This window comes from Ochlerotatus camptorhynchus, unplaced genomic scaffold (genome assembly GCF_037179485.1).
Source record: "Ochlerotatus camptorhynchus isolate MF236.1 unplaced genomic scaffold, CSIRO-AGI_Acam_v1.1 ptg000084l, whole genome shotgun sequence".
Lineage (NCBI taxonomy): Eukaryota > Metazoa > Arthropoda > Insecta > Diptera > Culicidae > Ochlerotatus > Ochlerotatus camptorhynchus.
In genome coordinates, this window is record NW_027040574.1 from 3,233,971 (window position 1) to 3,252,023 (window position 18,053).

General features: G+C 47.5%; 1 protein-coding gene across 3 annotated transcripts in view; it reads left to right on the plus strand.

Moving 5' to 3' along the window:
• LOC135698290 (uncharacterized) overlaps positions 1 to 18,053 on the plus strand; it is a 105,886-nt gene that overhangs the window by 77,528 nt on the left and 10,305 nt on the right. The window lies entirely within an intron of this gene.

Here is an 18,053-nt window from a genome sequence, read left to right on the forward strand (position 1 = left end):
CATGTTAATGTAAACAAGAGGCTACTTTTGTTGGTTCTAGTGGATCGAACCGGTCGAACCAGCGAAGAAGATCATCGACCAGAATCCGGAGGAAGGTCTGAATTCGCGTGTTTTCGCATTTTGTTTTGGTTACTGTTGTTCCGTGATTCGGTTGATCATTCAGATTGCAAGCGGAATTTGAGATAGACGGAAAGGGAACCTTGCGATACTCGTAAAAGATAGTGAAAACAACGGCATTGGGTGTGCGCGGCGCGGAGCGGAGCGGAACTTCCTGGTTCGGTTTGTTTTTATTTTTTCATTCTTCATCCCTTGTCCATTAAAAATAGCGAGGCGCTTGTGCACGATTTCAGTTGCCCATAAATTATGTACTCGGATGTGCGCAGTCATACCCCTCTCCATATTCCAACGGCCTTGACTGCGGACTGGAACCCTGAACGCGTGCACCAGACAAGAAGCCAGGTGCTACGAAGTCAGGCTCTTGTGGATAATAACCACATCACAGATAGGTCAATGAGGAGATGAAACTATAGTCGCTATATTCATAGTCTGGCGGATAGAATTTCGATCTATCAAAAAGTGGAACCAATTCAATATATTTTAGACCAACAATGGAAAAGATACTATCAACATTTATAAACAAACGTAAATTATTCTTTCCACGCCAATCGAACGCAAACTACCGGCATCACCGGATAAGGGAAACTTTCCACAACCCAAAGATGATATTAGTTTGCGTAGGCGAGCCTTGAGTCACGAGAAAATGGTTTCCGACGTTTTGTTCGCAATAGCTGATGTGCTCTTTTCTGTTGTTAGTCGTGATTTGCTCAATTCTGGATAGACCTGGAATTAGGGCGTAACAGCTTTTGTAAACAATGGCTTCTATAGATGATTTATAGGAACTCAAGGCACGCCCACGCAGACCCACATAACCATCCGATAAGGGAATTCTTTCCCTACCCGATGAGGATGTTGGTTTGCGTGGGCGAGCCTTGAATTTCTATAAATCATCGATAGAAGTCATTGTTTACAAAAGCTGTTAGGCCCTAATTCCAGCTCTATCTAGAATTGGTTCCGCTATTTGACAGCTCAATTGGTTCCCGAGATTCTATCCGCCAGACTATGAATATAGCGACTATAGATGAAACCGGTTTCGATCAACCGGTACGGAATTCTCGCGTCACTTTTCAAATAGACCAATCTACATTGATCGATTATCACAAAAACGTTTTCTGTCGTCTTTATCGTATTAGATGCTAGATTGTTGCTTCTTCCATCTTTCATGTGTCTAAAATATCCGGAAATATCTTAACGCGGCCGTGGACATCCAAAGAGGAAGTCGATGGTATAGAGGTAGGACCTATTGAAAAGTGACGCGAGAATTCTGGTAAGACTGTTTTGAAGTTTTTAAACGTCATCCCGAAATGTGATGTTGAATCGTCCGTCAGCGCAGCAACCTGCGCCGGGTTTATACTGCGATTGAGGCTCAGTTCACGTGTCTGCGAATGGAGCTGATGCCGGCGGCGGCGGTGCGGAGGTGACAGTGACCTTTATTTTCTCGAAGGCACCCACTCGGAAAATTGCCCCGCGGTTATTTAACGCCATCATTTAGCACACGTTCAGACCGGTGCCGGCTCACGCGAAAATCGAATTACAGTCCAAAAGAAAAATTGCCTCTAGTTGCCGAGAAACCGACTTTGTCGTTGGAACGCGGCCAACGACCGAAAAACGGCGGCTCTGTAGGTAGGTAGGTAGGTACTTGCAGCACACTAGTTTCATTCATTTCATTTAGTGAGACATTGATATTTCCTTCCCCCAAAATGTGCTCCCTCAACTGCGGCTGTAGAAAATAAGTTCCATATGAGATGTCAATGTACCGTTCTAGGGGGAATTCCGACATTGACAAACGATCCCTTGCGTGGGAGGAAGCAAACTTCTGGAAACGGTGTTTGACACGGTTTTTGGCAGAGGGAAATCACTGTTTTAGATGTCAATTTTTGCGCGATGTGCCGGCAATGTCATCGCTCCGACGATCGGAATCCAAGTCAATGTTCGCCTATTGGCGGCAAGAGAAACTTATTAGCAACAGCTTATCGATTCTCGCTCTCTGTGTGGAGGTTCCTATGATTGATTTACAGCAGGGGGTCATTTGAACAGTGATCTGGATGGGACGAAAAGGATAATTTCAAAACCAACAATTGAAATGGCCTTAAATCCATTTTGTAAACAAACCTTGTAAGGCCAAGGACCGAAGTCCGCAAAGGCAAACCAACATAATGAACAGGTAGGAGATGATGATGATGTAACATTTGGTGGGGAGGAAGTCCCTCCCTCTAACTGGAACAGCGCCATCAAAGAGAAAAAATAGCCATGACTTGATGAAAACTATTTTTGTAGTTCTTTAAAAAATCTACTCCAACTCTTTTTTTAAATGAACTTAGTGGCCCTGAAAAGGGCCGGTTTGGTAAGATGTTCGACGGGGAGGAAATTAAGCGCGTTCACCACGGATACGACGAGCCAGCTGGATGTCCTTTGGCATGATTGTGACACGCTTGGCGTGGATGGCACACAGGTTGGTATCTTCGAACAGACCGACCAGATAAGCCTCGCTAGCTTCCTGTAGAGCCATAACAGCTGAGCTCTGGAAGCGCAGATCGGTCTTGAAGTCCTGGGCAATTTCACGGACCAGACGCTGGAAAGGCAACTTGCGGATCAGCAGTTCGGTCGATTTCTGATAACGACGGATCTCACGCAGGGCGACGGTGCCTGGGCGGAAGCGATGAGGCTTCTTTACTCCTCCGGTGGCTGGAGCGCTTTTGCGAGCGGCCTTCGTTGCCAACTGCTTGCGAGGAGCCTTTCCTCCAGTGGACTTGCGAGCGGTCTGCTTGGTGCGAGCCATATTCCTTGTATACGTTGTGTTCACGTTGAAAGCAAATTGTGGAATAAAAAATAAAAATTAGTTAGTTTAGTTTAAATGATCTTTATTTTTGTTTAACTTGGACGATTACCATATAAATTTTTACTAAGTGATTTAATTGCTTTCTTCATCTTTAGGTATGGGCAAAATTCAAAATTTGTTTTACAGAATTAGTCCTAGACTTAGTACACGGTCGACCACCTTGGTGGGATTGGTTTGTTTTGTTTTTAGAATTTGAAGAGAAACTACTTAATACTACTATTTACAGCTTAAAACTAACCTACTCTACTATATACACTTAACCTACTATGTACAAATTGCTTATTAAAGCATGTTCAGAAAGATTGCATTTTTGAATAAATTTAGTTGTCATATCATCAATTTTGGAATCTACTTTGGGAATTTCTGCCTCTTGATGGAGGTCTGCTATTCTTGTGTCGAATGGACGATCTAGGATCATCCTCAACACTCTATTCTGTGCAACCTGGATTTTGTTCCTGTGGGTCTGAGCGCACGATTCCCACACCGGGGCGGCATAGAAGATCGCGGGGGCTATGATCTGTTTGTAAACAGCCAGTTTGTTTTGCCTTGAGAGGCGGGATCTGCGGCAAATGAGCGGATACAAACACCTAACCAAGGCGGAGCACTTAACTAGGGTTTTCTCTATGTGCGAGCGGAACAGGAGCTTCTCATCGAACAACATCCCGAGATAAGTAACATCAGTGGACCACTCGACCCTTGTACCATCCATTATTACGGTACAGGAGGGAGACGGTTTAAGTTTTAATGATTGTCTGTGAAGGAACATGATCGCTTGGGTTTTCGAGGCGTTGATTTTGATATTCCACGTGGTGGCATAATCAGTAAAGGTGTCAAGGCATCGTTGGAGCTTGTTCGTAATTTCACGAGGCATCCTACCCTTGACGGCTATCGCGGTGTCATCTGCAAACAGAAAGAACACGCAACCGTCTCCTAGAGGAGGGATGTCCAACGTGTAGATGCTGTAAAGCAGTGGTCCCAGCAGACTCCCTTGCGGAACACCTGCTGGGATCGGAAATTGTCCCGAAAGGGAACTATTCAACGACACCCTGAACGACCTTTGCTGGAGATAGTTACGGGTGATTTTCACAAGGTATGGTGGAAAGTTGGAGTTACAAAGCTTGTATATAAGTCCGTCGTGCCAGACATTGTCAAACGCCTTTTCGACGTCTAACAAGGCCATGGCTGTGGACTTGGATACAGATTTGTTACTTCGGATGTTATTCATCACCCGCACTAGCTGATGATTGGTGGAATGCCCCTTGCGGAACCCGAACTGTTCCGGAAGTAGAATGTCATGTTCCTCCACAAACTTGTTTAGTCGGCTGAGGATCAATTTTTCGAACAGCTTGCTCAGCGCTGAGAGCAGGCTAATCGGTCTGTAGCTTGACGGTAGTGAAGGGTCTTTCCCAGGTTTGCGGATCGGGATGATTTTTGCCACCTTCCAGATGCTTGGAAAGTAGTGCAGCTCCAAGCATCTGTTGAGGATGGCAGCCAGCAGCGATTGCACCCTCGCGCTGAGATTTTTCAACTCTAGGTTGAATATTCCGTCAAACCCGGGAGCCTTCATGTTCTTACTGTGTTTCAGCGCTGAGCAAATTTGTTCCTCTGTAATCCGTTCTTCTGGAGGGACGGCACAAGGGGAGGCATCTAACGTCTGGACGCACTGCACAACCTGGTTCTCGAGTGGACTTGGGATTGTAGAGCCAAGCAAATGCGACTGGGCAATGTGCTCCCCAATTGCATTGGCCTTCTCTTCGTTGGTGATAAGCCGTTCGTCATTGACTCTAAGTGGTGGAATGGGCTTGGGGTGAGACTTCAGCACCTTGGCAACCTTCCAGAATGGTCTGGAACGGTCGTCCAGGTTCTGAACGAGCCGCCCGAAACTCTCGTTCCGGATTGAGACCATTCTGGAAGCGATCTGCCGATTCAGATCGACCATTTCGTATTTACGCTGCAGATCCCCAGTCCGCTGAAACTGGCGTCTACGAACATTTCTGAGCCGAATCAAGAGTTTGGTGTGGGAATCAATTGCTTGAAACTTACCCCTCACAGGAACTCGTCGAACGCACTCTTCGTCAGCCACGGATATGGCTTGATGGAGACCCTCCAGGGCCCGGTCGATGTCCTCCACTGTATCGAGCGGTGGGTTGTCGTCGATGTGGCGGTCGACCACGCGTCGAAACTGGCCCCAGTTGACTCGATGGTAGTCCTTCCGCTGGCACGGTGCAGGGGCCACGTTGTAGCCCAGCTCGGTCAGCACCGGTTGGTGGTCCGAACTCAGGTCGTTGACGGCAACCGGCTTGGCTAATCTGGTGTTTGCCAAGAACAGGTCCAGCGTCGATGGGTTGCCCGTCGGTGATGTGAAGGTTGGTTCGTCCGGAAACCAGACGGAATAGAGACCATGCTGGGAATGGTCGAATAGCAGGCGGCCGTTCTGGTTCTGCTGGTAGTTCCGCCAGGCCTCGTGCCGGGCGTTCAGGTCCCCTCCGATTACAAAGCGGGCATTGGTGTGGGTTATGATGGCAAGGTCGTTCTTGAACTGCTGTGCTGTACCATTGCTAACGGTACATTGCCGGGGGCAGTAGACAACGATGAACCGGACGTTTCCGGTCGATGTTTCCACCTCAACGCCGACGGCCTCGATGATGGAGGTGCGGTAGTGGGGTAGGGTGCAGTACTTGATGCCTTTCTTGATGATGACCGCGACACCGCCCCCCCTGGAGCTGGTGCGATCAAGCCGGACAATGCTGTGGTCGGGCAGCCAGAAGCTGTCACCGGTCTTGAGGTGGGTCTCGGTGAGAAGGCCCACGTCGATGTCGTGCTTGCGGAGGAAGTCTGCAAGCTCAATGTTTTTCGCCCCTACGGAGCGAGCGTTCCAGTTGGCGATCTTTATGGGTTCACGGTCCATAATTAGCGACGAAGGCGATGATAGCTTGGAGCTGTTGTGTTCTTGTTGCGCAGGTGCGCTTGATGATGATGGCCTGGGCCAACAGTGTGACGATCTCATCCGTTGACAGCGGAGAATCGTCTGTAGCTTCACCGGTTGTACCGGCCAATCCCGGAGCAGGGGGATCCGTCGATGGGCCGGAGGCTTGACTGGGTACTGCAGCGGCAGCCGACTGGGCAGCAGCCAACTGTTGGTTGAGCGGGAGCGGCGCCAACACTGGAATTGGCCGTGGTTGGACCGGTGATAACGGAGGAAAGTTCTGCGCGTTGTTTTCCGGGACCTTCTTGCGACCGGGCTGGTTGTTGGACGAGGCCTTCTTCCGGATCTCGGCGTATTCGGCCCGCTTCGGACAGGCCTTACTCGTGGCCTTGTGGGCAGCACCGCAGTTGGCGCATGTGGGAGCAGCTTCCTCGATGCTGTCGCAGTCGTCGATCTTGTGGTTTTTGCCGCATTTGATGCAGCGGCTGGCCATGCGGCAGTTCCTGGTGCCGTGCCCGAACAATAGGCAGTTCGAGCACTGAGTGACGCCACGGTGGGTTGGCTTATACCGCTCCCACTTCACTACGATGTGGAACAGTGTGCGTGTCGTCTGGAGATCCTTCACGGTTGTGGAGTTCTTCTGCAGATGGACCAGGTAGAGCTGGTCACGATACTTGATGGCCTTGCTGCGGGTCATCTTGTGGATTTCGACCGGCTTGAGGCCGTTCGCCTTAATCTCGTCCATTAAGGTGGTGGTGTCCATGTCGTGGAGCCCGCGCAGCACCACTTTCAGCGGCTTGGTGGCCTCGACGTCGTGGGAGAAGTACTCCAGCTTCATCCTGTCCAAGAGGGCCTGGACTGCGTTTTAGTGATTTTCGGCCGAGACCATCAGTTTGTAGCCTTCCGTGCACCGTTGAATGGTGCAGCGAAGGCCCTGCTTAATGTAGAAATCCAGCTGCTCCCATAGCCCGGGAGGGAAGCCCTTCACATAGAAGGGTGGCAACTTAACTTTTTTAGGCACCGTCTCAGGGTCCGACTGCGGCTGGGCTCCGTTCTGCAGGGCGGAGAACGGATTGTTGCTCAGCAGCTTTTTTTGCTGCCGATGCGGTGGCGCTGATGTCTTCAGGTCTGGGTCGTTTAGTTCCGGGAGGCCCCGGCTGCGGGTCCGCAACGCCTGTCGGGACGGGCAATGGGGTTTTCTTCTGCTTCTTCTGAGCTGGCTCGGTGGTCGCGCCGTCTCCTGGGAGAGTCTGTTTTCCCGGTAAGCCGGCACTCGCGTTACCGCGCGATTTCTTACCCATGGCTGGGTCAGCGAGAGCGTCACTATACAACGCGGAGCTAATTCGACTTGCGAACGTACGAACGAAACTAGAGAGAATTCAAATCGACTGAACTGCTCAACAGTCTGGCAGCGAATCTGATAAAAAAAAAAAAAAAAATAAAAACGACTTCCATTCTGTTTTATAACATGCGTTTGCTGTGTTCAACCAATCAGAAACGATGAAAGAACAAGAATACAACAACTAACAAGAAGAATTTAACCCTCGAGTAGGTATAAAAAAGCCGAAATTTGGAATTTTTGTTCACTTTCGTCTCAACCTTCGGCAACGATACACAAACCATCTCCAACAATGACTGGACGCGGCAAGGGAGGAAAAGGACTCGGCAAAGGAGGAGCAAAGCGTCATCGAAAAGTGCTGCGTGACAACATTCAGGGTATTACTAAACCTGCTATCCGTCGTCTGGCTCGTCGTGGTGGAGTCAAGCGAATTTCTGGGCTTATTTACGAGGAAATTAGAGGCGTGTTGAAGGTGTTTTTGGAGAACGTTATCCGTGATGCTGTTACTTACACCGAACACGCTAAGAGGAAGACGGTCACCGCAATGGATATCGTTTACGCTCTGAAGCGACAGGGACGCACCCTGTACGGTTTCGGAGGATAAATTAGCATCATCGACTCAGACTAAAAAGTAGAAGGGTCTGTGCCTAGGGGCACGAACGGAAGCTTGACGTAGGACCGCTAGTGGATGGAATAAATGTGAAGAGCATTAAGTTCTTTTAATTGATCAATTTTCTATTATCTCAACTCTTTCCGTTTTTGAATTGTAGGCGTACCAAACTTGTAGTAATTTTTTTCAAAGAGAATCAATCAAAATCACTTGCACCCCTGCTTCCAAGTTTGGTTACAAGATTACAACTCTGGAGAGCATTTTGTGTGGTCGTTGGGGGATTGTGGTTCTGAATATGGACAAACAAGCACAGATAAATGCTATTCCAACTCTTTACTGATGTAAGCTTGATGGCCCTGAAAAGGGCCGTTTTATTGAAGAAGACATGCATGGCCACTTACGCTTGGCGTGTTTAGTGTAGGTGACAGCATCACGGACCTTATTTTCCAGGAACACCTTCAGCACACCTCGTAGATCAGACCAGAGATACGTTTGACACCACCACGGCGAGCCAGACGACGGATGGTGGTTATCTTGAAGAACTTTGCGATGACGCTTGGCGCCTCCTTTACCAGACCTTTTTCTCCTTTGCCACGACCAGTCAATTGTTGCTTGTTAGCTGTGAAGGAGTGGACTAGCTACCACCTTCCTACTGCTGCTATTTCTGTTCACCTCGCCGTCCGAAGCGAAAATGAGCTAATGCCATACAGCAGCGCTCTTTTATATCTTTTCAGGTTAAAGCAGAATGATGTGGTATAAAAGCTACAAAGACTCCTCCCATTATGAGTACACGCAAACCAAAAATCTATTACTTTGGTTTGTTTTTTCCGTCGATCTTGTTTTCCGTGCTGAGCACCAATGCTACCGACGTGCCAGGAAGGCAGCTCCAACACCTGAAGCCTACCTATCGACCCATCAACTCATGAACCGGGGACCAACGGCTTTACTTCCCATCCGAAGGAAGGCGTGATCAGAGATGTTATGCCTCAGAACATCCCGGCGGCGCCGACTGGGATTGAACCCAGGCCTTCTGGGGTGAGAGGTAATCACGCTTACCACTACACCACCGGCGCCGTTCAAAAAATCTATTACAATGAATGTTAGTTCCGTTTCCTATCATCCTCTGTTCATGAACATCGCAGCGAATGTTAGAAGTTGACCTTACAGGCGATGTAATGGTTTTTTGTCTTTTTCATTTCGTGTTCTTTCTACGCTTTCGACTATACCAGTAAGCTTGTAGAACGACGCACATTGTAGAACATTGTAGAACGACGCACACACTTGTCTCGAATCTCTCCAGCAGAAAAAGCATACGAAGTCGAGCATGCGAGAAAATGAGCGCTTCATGTTTGCTTTTAGGCAATCCATATTCAGAAGCATGGAGAGAGCAGTGGAGAAAGCACAGGTCTGATAGTCGCAACGTCCGTGGTTCGAGTCCAGTCGGCAACCTTTTTTTTATTTTTTCCACATAATTAATTTCACTCACTAATACACTCCACATTTTTCGGTCTCCAATTTTCTTACATCGGACCGCAGCTAGGTATGTCGCATCCTCGGTTCATGCGGTCTCCACTTACATCCTCTGATGATGAATCCCACATAATTGTAAGCGAATCGTACATCCACCGGTTGGGTGTAGTTTGCTATCAAGTAGCGACACTGGCTCTTTTCCTTTTGCGTACACGGCGAATGAGAACGACCCAAATTTGAGTTTAGTTCACTCATAATCGCCAAAAGTTCAGGAACTCAGCGATGAGTAAATTTGTCTCATGGTTTCCTGTGGAAAACCTAAAAAATCTGCCAGAAAATGAGGAAATTGACGAAAATTTTATTCAGTCTCGGAGTAGTACCAATAGACTGAGTGGATCCAATCGTTACTTTTCTCAAATTCGGGAATTTTTCCCTGGAAAATCCTGGAAAAACCTGGGAAAACATGAGGCAAATTTACTCATCACTGAGTTCCTGCACTTTATTTCTTATTTCTGAGATAACTAAACTCAAATTTGAGTCGTTCTCATTCGCCGTGATATCACCTTGAAAGATATCGGCGCCGGTGGTTAGCGTGATTACCTCTCACCCCAGCAGGCCTGGGTCCAATCTCAGTCGGCGCCACCGGCATGTTCTAAGGCATAACATCTCTGATCACGCCTTCCTTCGGGAAGTAAAGCCGTTGGTCCCCGGTTGAGTTGATGGGTCGATTGGTAGGGTCCAGGTGTGGGAGCTGCCTCCCTGGCGTCGATAGCATTGGAGGTAGGTTCTATCTACATTGATCGATTCTCTTCATCGACACTCTCTTTCGTAAATAACTAGGCTTCACAAATGTTTCCTGCCGTCTTCGTCGAATTAGATGCTAGATTGTTGCTTCTTCCATCGAAAATATCCGGCCGTGGTGGTTCAAAGTTGATTAAGTACGATCAAAGTAATTTGTACCCCTGCTTCCAGTTTGATTACATGAGCATTTTGTGTGATCGTTGCTTGGTGGCCCTGAAAAGAGCCGTTTTGTTGTCAAAGTTGATGATGATTTAACCTCAGAAACGAAACAGAGTGCGTCTCTGTCACTTCAAAACGTAGATGGCAGCCATGGCCACTTACGCTTGGCGTGTTTAGTGTAGGTGACAGCATCACGGATCTCATTTTTCAGGAACACCGTAAATCAGACCGGAGATACGTCAGACACCGCCACGGCGAGCCAGACAATATATGGTAGTTATCTCGAAGAATTTGCGTTTGGCTCTGAATATGGCGATGAGTGTGCAAAATATTACGCAGTTCTATCCTCCATATTCGCACGCGCCCGAGGATCGGAGGCGAATGCCACTTCGACTTGTTTCGTCTACTTACTACTCTCTGACGACTGTGCTGGGGAAGCAGCATATGCATGTAGGTAATTGGTGGATTTGTTAGTTAATTCGACGCTTTTGGACAATGCTGGACATTTACCAGTTTTTTAATAGTTTCTTTTGAAAATCAACATTCGAAAGCATTGTTATCGATGCGTAGCCATATTTCTGATCGATTGGTGATAAAATTATTGAAATTGGACCAGGGGCAGCTGAGTTTTTAACGTTCAAAATCTTTCTTAATTTGTTACATGTTTTATTTTTGGTTTTCACAAAGTGTACCCCCATATAGAAATCAAAGACGTAGTCCTACGTCAAAAACCGGCCCTTTTCAGGGCCATCAAATGAATTAAAAAGGTGATTTTGATTAACTTCCTTGTCGGGATTTAAAAGGTGGTAGGGCCAACCGGTGAACACTCGTGTTTATTTCAGTTACCATGGAGACGTAATTTGTGATTAGCCCCGGTCCCTTTCAAATTGTATCATTATTTATGAACGGCCTTATATTTGAAATGACGTTTCACATTCATCTAGTGATGTCCGATTTTCATTCGAATAATCGTTTAATCGATTAACGAATCGAAAAGTAAACTATTTATAATCGGTTAGATCATGCCGATATAAGCATTAACATCCCCACAGGATCATCACCGATCGTTTCAAACATGTGCTGCACTCTCATTAATGGAAAAATGGCAGCACAGCGAACAAAAAATAATCGATTAGTTGTTAATCGAGTAATTGAAAAATGGGACACCTCTGATTTTGATGTGATTGTTTTGATAAAAATGAGCGCAAAATTTCTTATCTTCCGAGGGGGCAGCAAAACCACAAAATTACCTTGAATACGGGGGGTTCTCATTGGATGAAAGAAGACACTAAAATAGAAAGTTTTTCTTCCGACAGTTTCATCTTAGTATTCATCTTTGGTAGGGCTGTGATCGAATGCAGTTTAAGGTCCTTAGATTTAAACTACACGCTATTTCAAAACTGCCCAAATTTGGGTAGAATGCACCCAGATCGGTCAAAACTGAACCTGGGTGAAATGGGTAAACTGTGTTGGCAAATGAACAAAGTTGATCGGATTCATGTCGATGTTGTTCATTTGTCAACTTGTCACTCCCAACACAGTTTACCCATTTTTGGGTAGGTTCAGTTTTGACCGACTTTCTCTTCATCAGGTAGATGCACGTAAAATTGTTGTAGTCATCTATAAGAGAGAGGAAATATCTCGATCCATCCCAAGCCGGCGGATCGATTGGTCCGCACACATCCGAATGTATCCGCTCTAGCAATCGACTGGCTCGCTCACGAGTTCCGTTGAAGGGTTCTCTGAACTACTTTCCAAGCACACAAGTGTCACAGAATCCAATTGAATCAACTTTTGGGCCAAGACCTGCCATCATATTGTGTCGAACTAACGTATTCATTGTGGTCTGACTGGCGTGATCCAAACGACGATGTCAGAGATTGCTGATCTCCGCTGCGCAGAGATTTGCTGTAGGTCCTACCCCGTCCAGATCTAATTCCAACTCGTAGAGATTTCCTCGCAGCTGTGCCACACCGATCGCCGTATCACCTTGCTTCATCAGCGCCTGATGTTTTCCGCCGCGGCTTGTGAACAACACGTCAATCCCGGCTTGGGACATCTTCTTGAAAATTACATTTTTCATCTTCGGTTGCTTCTGGTTCACCATGAACGAAACTGCTTTGTTTACAATCACTACGTTGACGTTACCATCGGTCTTCTTGACACGACAATCTTTCATCATGTGGCCAGTTTTGCCACATCGATGACACTTTCCGTTGAACTTTCGTTGCTTCTTATTTCTGCCTCCAACAAACGTCTTCGCTCGAATCTTCCATCCTATCAGACCGCTTGGATTCTTCAGCCAGTAACCGCTGTTTCACAGTCTCCAATGTGAGGTCGCTCTCGTTGATATTCTCTAGAGCCGTTACAAGGGAGTCGTAGTTATCGGGAAGGGTGAGAAATAATTGCGTGACCATGTCGTTCTCTTCGAGCTTCGCGCCTGCCGATTTGAGTTGGCGTATGATATTGTCGAACTGTTGAAAATGATGCCGCATCGAAGTTCCTTCTTTCATACGGAGCCTGGCCAACTGCTTCCGCAACAGGGTCTGACTTGCTGCAGACTTCTTCGCATATGTATCCTCCTTGTCCAGTACTATGCCTAATCCAACTAGCAAGGACTTCGCTTTCCGATCTGTCTGCAAAAACTTCGCCCTTCCCTGGTCCCAGGTACAGTTGTACTCGAAACCGCCAATTCTCGAAGTTTGTTCCATTCAACTGCGGAATTCCGGAGCCTTCCTTCGTAGACGAGCCCATAACCTGAGGGAACTACGTGGATAGGACGGGGCAATAATGAACAGGCCGAGACTTAACGAACAAAAGAAGGTTTTATTAAAGCAAACTTGAATTGTTCACATCGAGCTCTTGAATTGGAATGACAGCGAAAAATAACAGGAGTGACCAGATCAGGTAATCCAACGACTACTTTGATTTCAGAAACGGCAAGTTTGACAGTTGTCACAAATGAAAATCAAGATGTTTAACCCCTCTGAGGGCTAACCGAAGTCGATTTGGTTCCAACTAGTTTTCAATCCTACAAGTAAGCATACTCAGATGCGCTTTTCCGCTGCCACTGTACTTGAGCCTTATGAATTTATGTAGTTACTGAAGAGAAATTCACTCCTGAAATATTTCATTCAAAGTCTTAGGAGGAATGGAGCAAAGTAAAATAGCGTCTAGTCCGTAAGAGCGACGACAAAAGAAAGAACGAATTTTATTTAAATAACTCATGGCTAACTTAGACCTATATTATTTCTACACTGCAGCTCTTCGCGTTGCTAAATGCACCGCTTCACACCTCCTCAACGTCGAAGAACTTCAGACCGATCATGGTTCAGAACTTCTCCAGCTTAACTCTCGCCAAAGGCTTCTCCAGCTTAACTCTCGCCAAAGGCTGTATGAATGTGTTTGGTTCGTCGGCTCCCTTCTTCGGATGTCAGCATGGCGATGCAGCTCTGGTTGTCCTCGTGCATCACCACTGGCCCATCGACGACCTCGCCTATGTCCTCCATTAGCTTCAACAGCCAGAGTAGCTCCTGACTAGACTCGGATAGCACAACGTACTCAGCTTCTGTAGACGACAGGCTGACACATTCCTGTTTCCTAGCGGCCCAGCTGATTGGACCACCTTCTTCTTCTTCTTCTTCTTCTTCTTCGCATTTCAAGCTTATTGCATATCGCATATTAGCTTATTGCGTGCTCTCAACTTAGTGTTCTAGATGCACTTCCACAGTTATTAATTAAGAGCTTTCGATGCTGTACCATTTTTGCATTGGTATAATTGTGTGGCAAGTCCAATCATACTTCTATGCCCAGGGAAGTCGAGAAATTTTCCTACCCGAATAATTCCTAGACCGGACTGGGAATCGAACCCAGCCACCTCCAGCTTGGTCTTGCTTTGTAGCTGTGCCTTTACCAACTGAGCTAAGGGAGGTCCCGATTGGACCACCTCCAAGCTTAAAAACGAACACGGAATTTGATTTTCCCAGCCCAGTCTGCATCCACAAATCCTTCGAGACCGCCAAGCTCAAGCTTCAAAGTCAGCTGTTGCGTTGGCTCACCGTTCGTCCCAGAATAGACGCAGCAATCGCAATATCGGATCTGGTGCATACCGCAACGTATAGCAAAGCACCGACCAGACTCTGGTAACGCTCGCCGGATGGCAAACACTCCTCCTGCTCCTTTTGCTTCACGTTTGGATACCCAGGATCCATGGGTATTTTCGATGGCTTCGCTTGGCCCATGTCAAACCTTTCAGCAATCTTCCGGATGTAAGCTGATTGGTTCAACAAGAAACTGCCGGAACACGTTTGCTTCATCCGTATGCCGAGGTAGTTGGTGACACCCCCAGGCACGTGAGCCTGAATCGTTTCGACAGGTAGTAGTAGATCCTCTCATATTCGTTGTTGTCGAGACTTACAAATAACATATCGTACAACAATATGAACGATAATTGATTATCGATGCGCCGAATGTAGAGGCACGGGTTTGCCTTGCATTGCTTGTACCCAAGCTGCTTCAACGTTTCCGTGATTTTCTGGTTCCAGATACGACTCGCTTGCTTCAACCCGTATATTCTACGCTTCAACAAACACACCTCCTCCTCAGATCCTACTTGATAGCCCATTGGTTGCTTCATGTAAATGGTCTCGGTGAGGTCTCCGTGCAGGTATGCTGACTTCACATCGATGTGCTTGACTTTCAGGGATCGACGAGCGGCAATCGTCAACAGCGTTCGAAGCGTAGTTTGTTTGGCTACTGGAGCAAAAACCTCGTCGTAGTCGGTGCCGAACTTCTGCCTGTAGCCCTGTGCTACAAATCGTGCTTTGTAGCGGATCACTCGACCAGACTCATCCAGCTTCTTCTTGAAGATCCATTTGCATCCAACTGGTTTTTGTTTCGATGGCAGCTTCACGATCTCCCATGTCGAGTTTTCTTGAAGGATTGCGAATTCCTCATCCATTGCCTTCTTCCACTCGTGGCGTTCCTGGCTGCGTATAGCTTCATCATAGGTACGGGGTTCATCGTGCTGATTGGACACTAGGCGGGTGGTTTCTTGATACCGCAACGGTAACACACCTTTGTTTTTACGGCTAGACCGTCGTACATCCTCCGCTTCGTCCTCGGTGGCAGTGTCAAAATCCTCTCCGGCGCTGAAATCGTCATCGGATACCGAAAGCTCCAACTCGAATTTATCGGCTGTAAGAACGGAAATAGGTTTGAAAGGATAAAAAACGATACTTCCCTCGTGAGGTTCGGTTTCCCGAACCTCATCTGCTGGAATGAACCTGGCATCTCGAGATACGACGAGCTTGTTCGTCGCTAGATCCGGGAAACGGTAGCCCTTGTGCTGTTGCGAATAACCGACGAAGGTCATTTTCGTCGACTTTGGGTCCAATTTCGTACGCTTCTCTTTTGGGACCCACACGAAGCCTTGTGATCCGAACAATCGAAGATGGGTGACGGCTGGTTTCTCTCCAGTCCACAGTTCGTATGGCGTTTCCGGCACGGCACTTGACGGCAAACGGTTCTGGAGGTAACACGCTGTGTTTACTGCTTCGGCCCAGTATTGCTTCGGCATTCTGGCATCAAGCAGCATGCACCTTCCCATCTCAACTAACGAACGATTTTTCCTTTCAGCTACTCCGTTCTGCTGGGGCGTGTGGCTGGTACTAAACTGCTGCCGAATGCCCTCTTGACGACAAAAATTATCTAGCTGCTCGTTCTTCGTTTCTCACCACCTCGAATTACTTTCGGTGACCTGCCGAACGTTGTCTTCATCTCCTGCACAGATTGCTTGATGTAATCAGTTGCTTGCGACTTTTTCTTCAAAAAATACACCAGCGAGTACCGCGTGAAGTCATCGGTAATCGCCATGAAGTAACGACAACCACCTGGCGTTGGTGTGTTCATCGGTCCGCATAGATCCGTGTGCACGAGGTCGAGTGCTGGCTTCGTTTTCGTTTTGGATTGCTTGGGGAAAGGGAGCCGGGCAAACTTGCCCTCCAAACAACACTCGCACAAGCGGTAGCCAGATTCTTCGATTCCAACTCGGCGACTGCTTCTGGGTCTCTGTGACCGAGCTTCCGGTGCCACGCGTGCTGACAATTTTCCGTGTAACTATTGCCGTTCGCCATATGGGTGATCCGAAGGATGTACAAATCGCTAGATACCGAGCCAAGAGCTATAACCTTGCTGCTGCCCTTGGAAATCCGACATCCTGCATCGTCGAAAATGACAGTGGCGCCGTTCTTCGTTGCAGATCGTACAGAGAACAGATTCGATTCAAGATCAGGGACAAACAGCGCATCATTGAGGGTCATACTGTTGATATTTCCTTCTTCACCAACGCACTGAATACGACACTTACCTTTTCCAGCCGATTTGGTCTTCATTCCATTCGCCAGCACGATGTCTTCGGAGACGGACTCGTCCAGTGACTCGAAAAACTCCTTGTTGGCTGCCATGTGGGACGTTGCGCCAGAATCAACCACCCACAAGTTGACGTCACTGCCTATGGTTGCCATGAAAGCATACTCGTCGGAACCGCTTTGAACTGCTTTCGCCTTCGTAGGTCTGCTGGATTGCTTCGAGTCATGTTTCTTTGGTGGTTCTGCATCCTTGCTCTGGGCCAGCAAACGACAATCCTTCCAGAGGCAAACAATTTGCCTCTTCGTACCTGCCTTCAGTACCGAATGTGCACCACCGGCACAATTACGCTTCGCTACCTCGTCTACCAGCTTCGTCTTGACTAGGTCGAACGTTAGGTCAGCATCAGAACGGCTTTCCAGTGCCGTTGTAAGCGGATTGAAAGAATCCGGCATGCTTCGAAGGACCATCGCAACTTGCAAATTAGCATCCAGCACCTGGCCGGCTATCGACAGCCGTTCGAATAGATCTTGCATCTCGATGATGTGCTTGTCGATTTCCGATTTTCTTGAGGATGGATACCTTCGACGTGAGCATCGTACGCTCGTAGTTCTTTTTCAAGTTCTCCCACGCTTCCTTTGACGTAGTGGTGTCCTGGATCAGATTCCGTTGGCTATCGTCTACCAGAAGACCGATTGTAGCCCTTGCTTTCTGGTCACATTTTCGCCACGCCGCTGCTGCGTTCGCTTCCGTTTGCACTGGGCACGTACTCCCAGAGATCCTCTCGAACCAGCAACAGTTCAACTTTAAATTTCCAGCTGCTGTAGTTGCTTCCGTTTAGCTGTGGGACACCCAATTTCTCGATTGTGGTCATTTCCGGCTATGAAAAAAACGACGGAACACTCCCGAACGCGACTAACTTACGCACGGCGGAAAAAAATCACTCTGTTTATCGGTTTCTATGGTAACTTGCTGGGCCCATAACCTGGAATGGAGCAAAGTTAAATATCGTCTAGTCCGTAAGAGCGACGACAAAAGAAAGAACGAATTTTATTCAAATAACTCATGGCTAACTTAGACCTATATTCACCCCTATTCTGTATTTCGTTCGAAACGAAGGGTCTGACCCATTCGAGCTTGACGCAAAAAACCGATGATTCATTATCAAAATCAGTTCTAGAGCATTCCTACCTACAAGGGCACAGCTGGCAAATTCTCTGACTAGGTGCAGTTGATCGAATTAGAACTACTAAAACTCTTAAAAATAACCAACGGCGGTATCCGTCATTTTCCCTATCTACAGAATGGTCTTTCTAAATTTTCCCAACGGGAAACTTTGTCGCACCAGTTGAAAAGCATCTTTTCCATCCGGTCGCAAACAAGCGGCACTTCCCTCTTCCGATGTCTTCCTCTTTAGATCGATCGA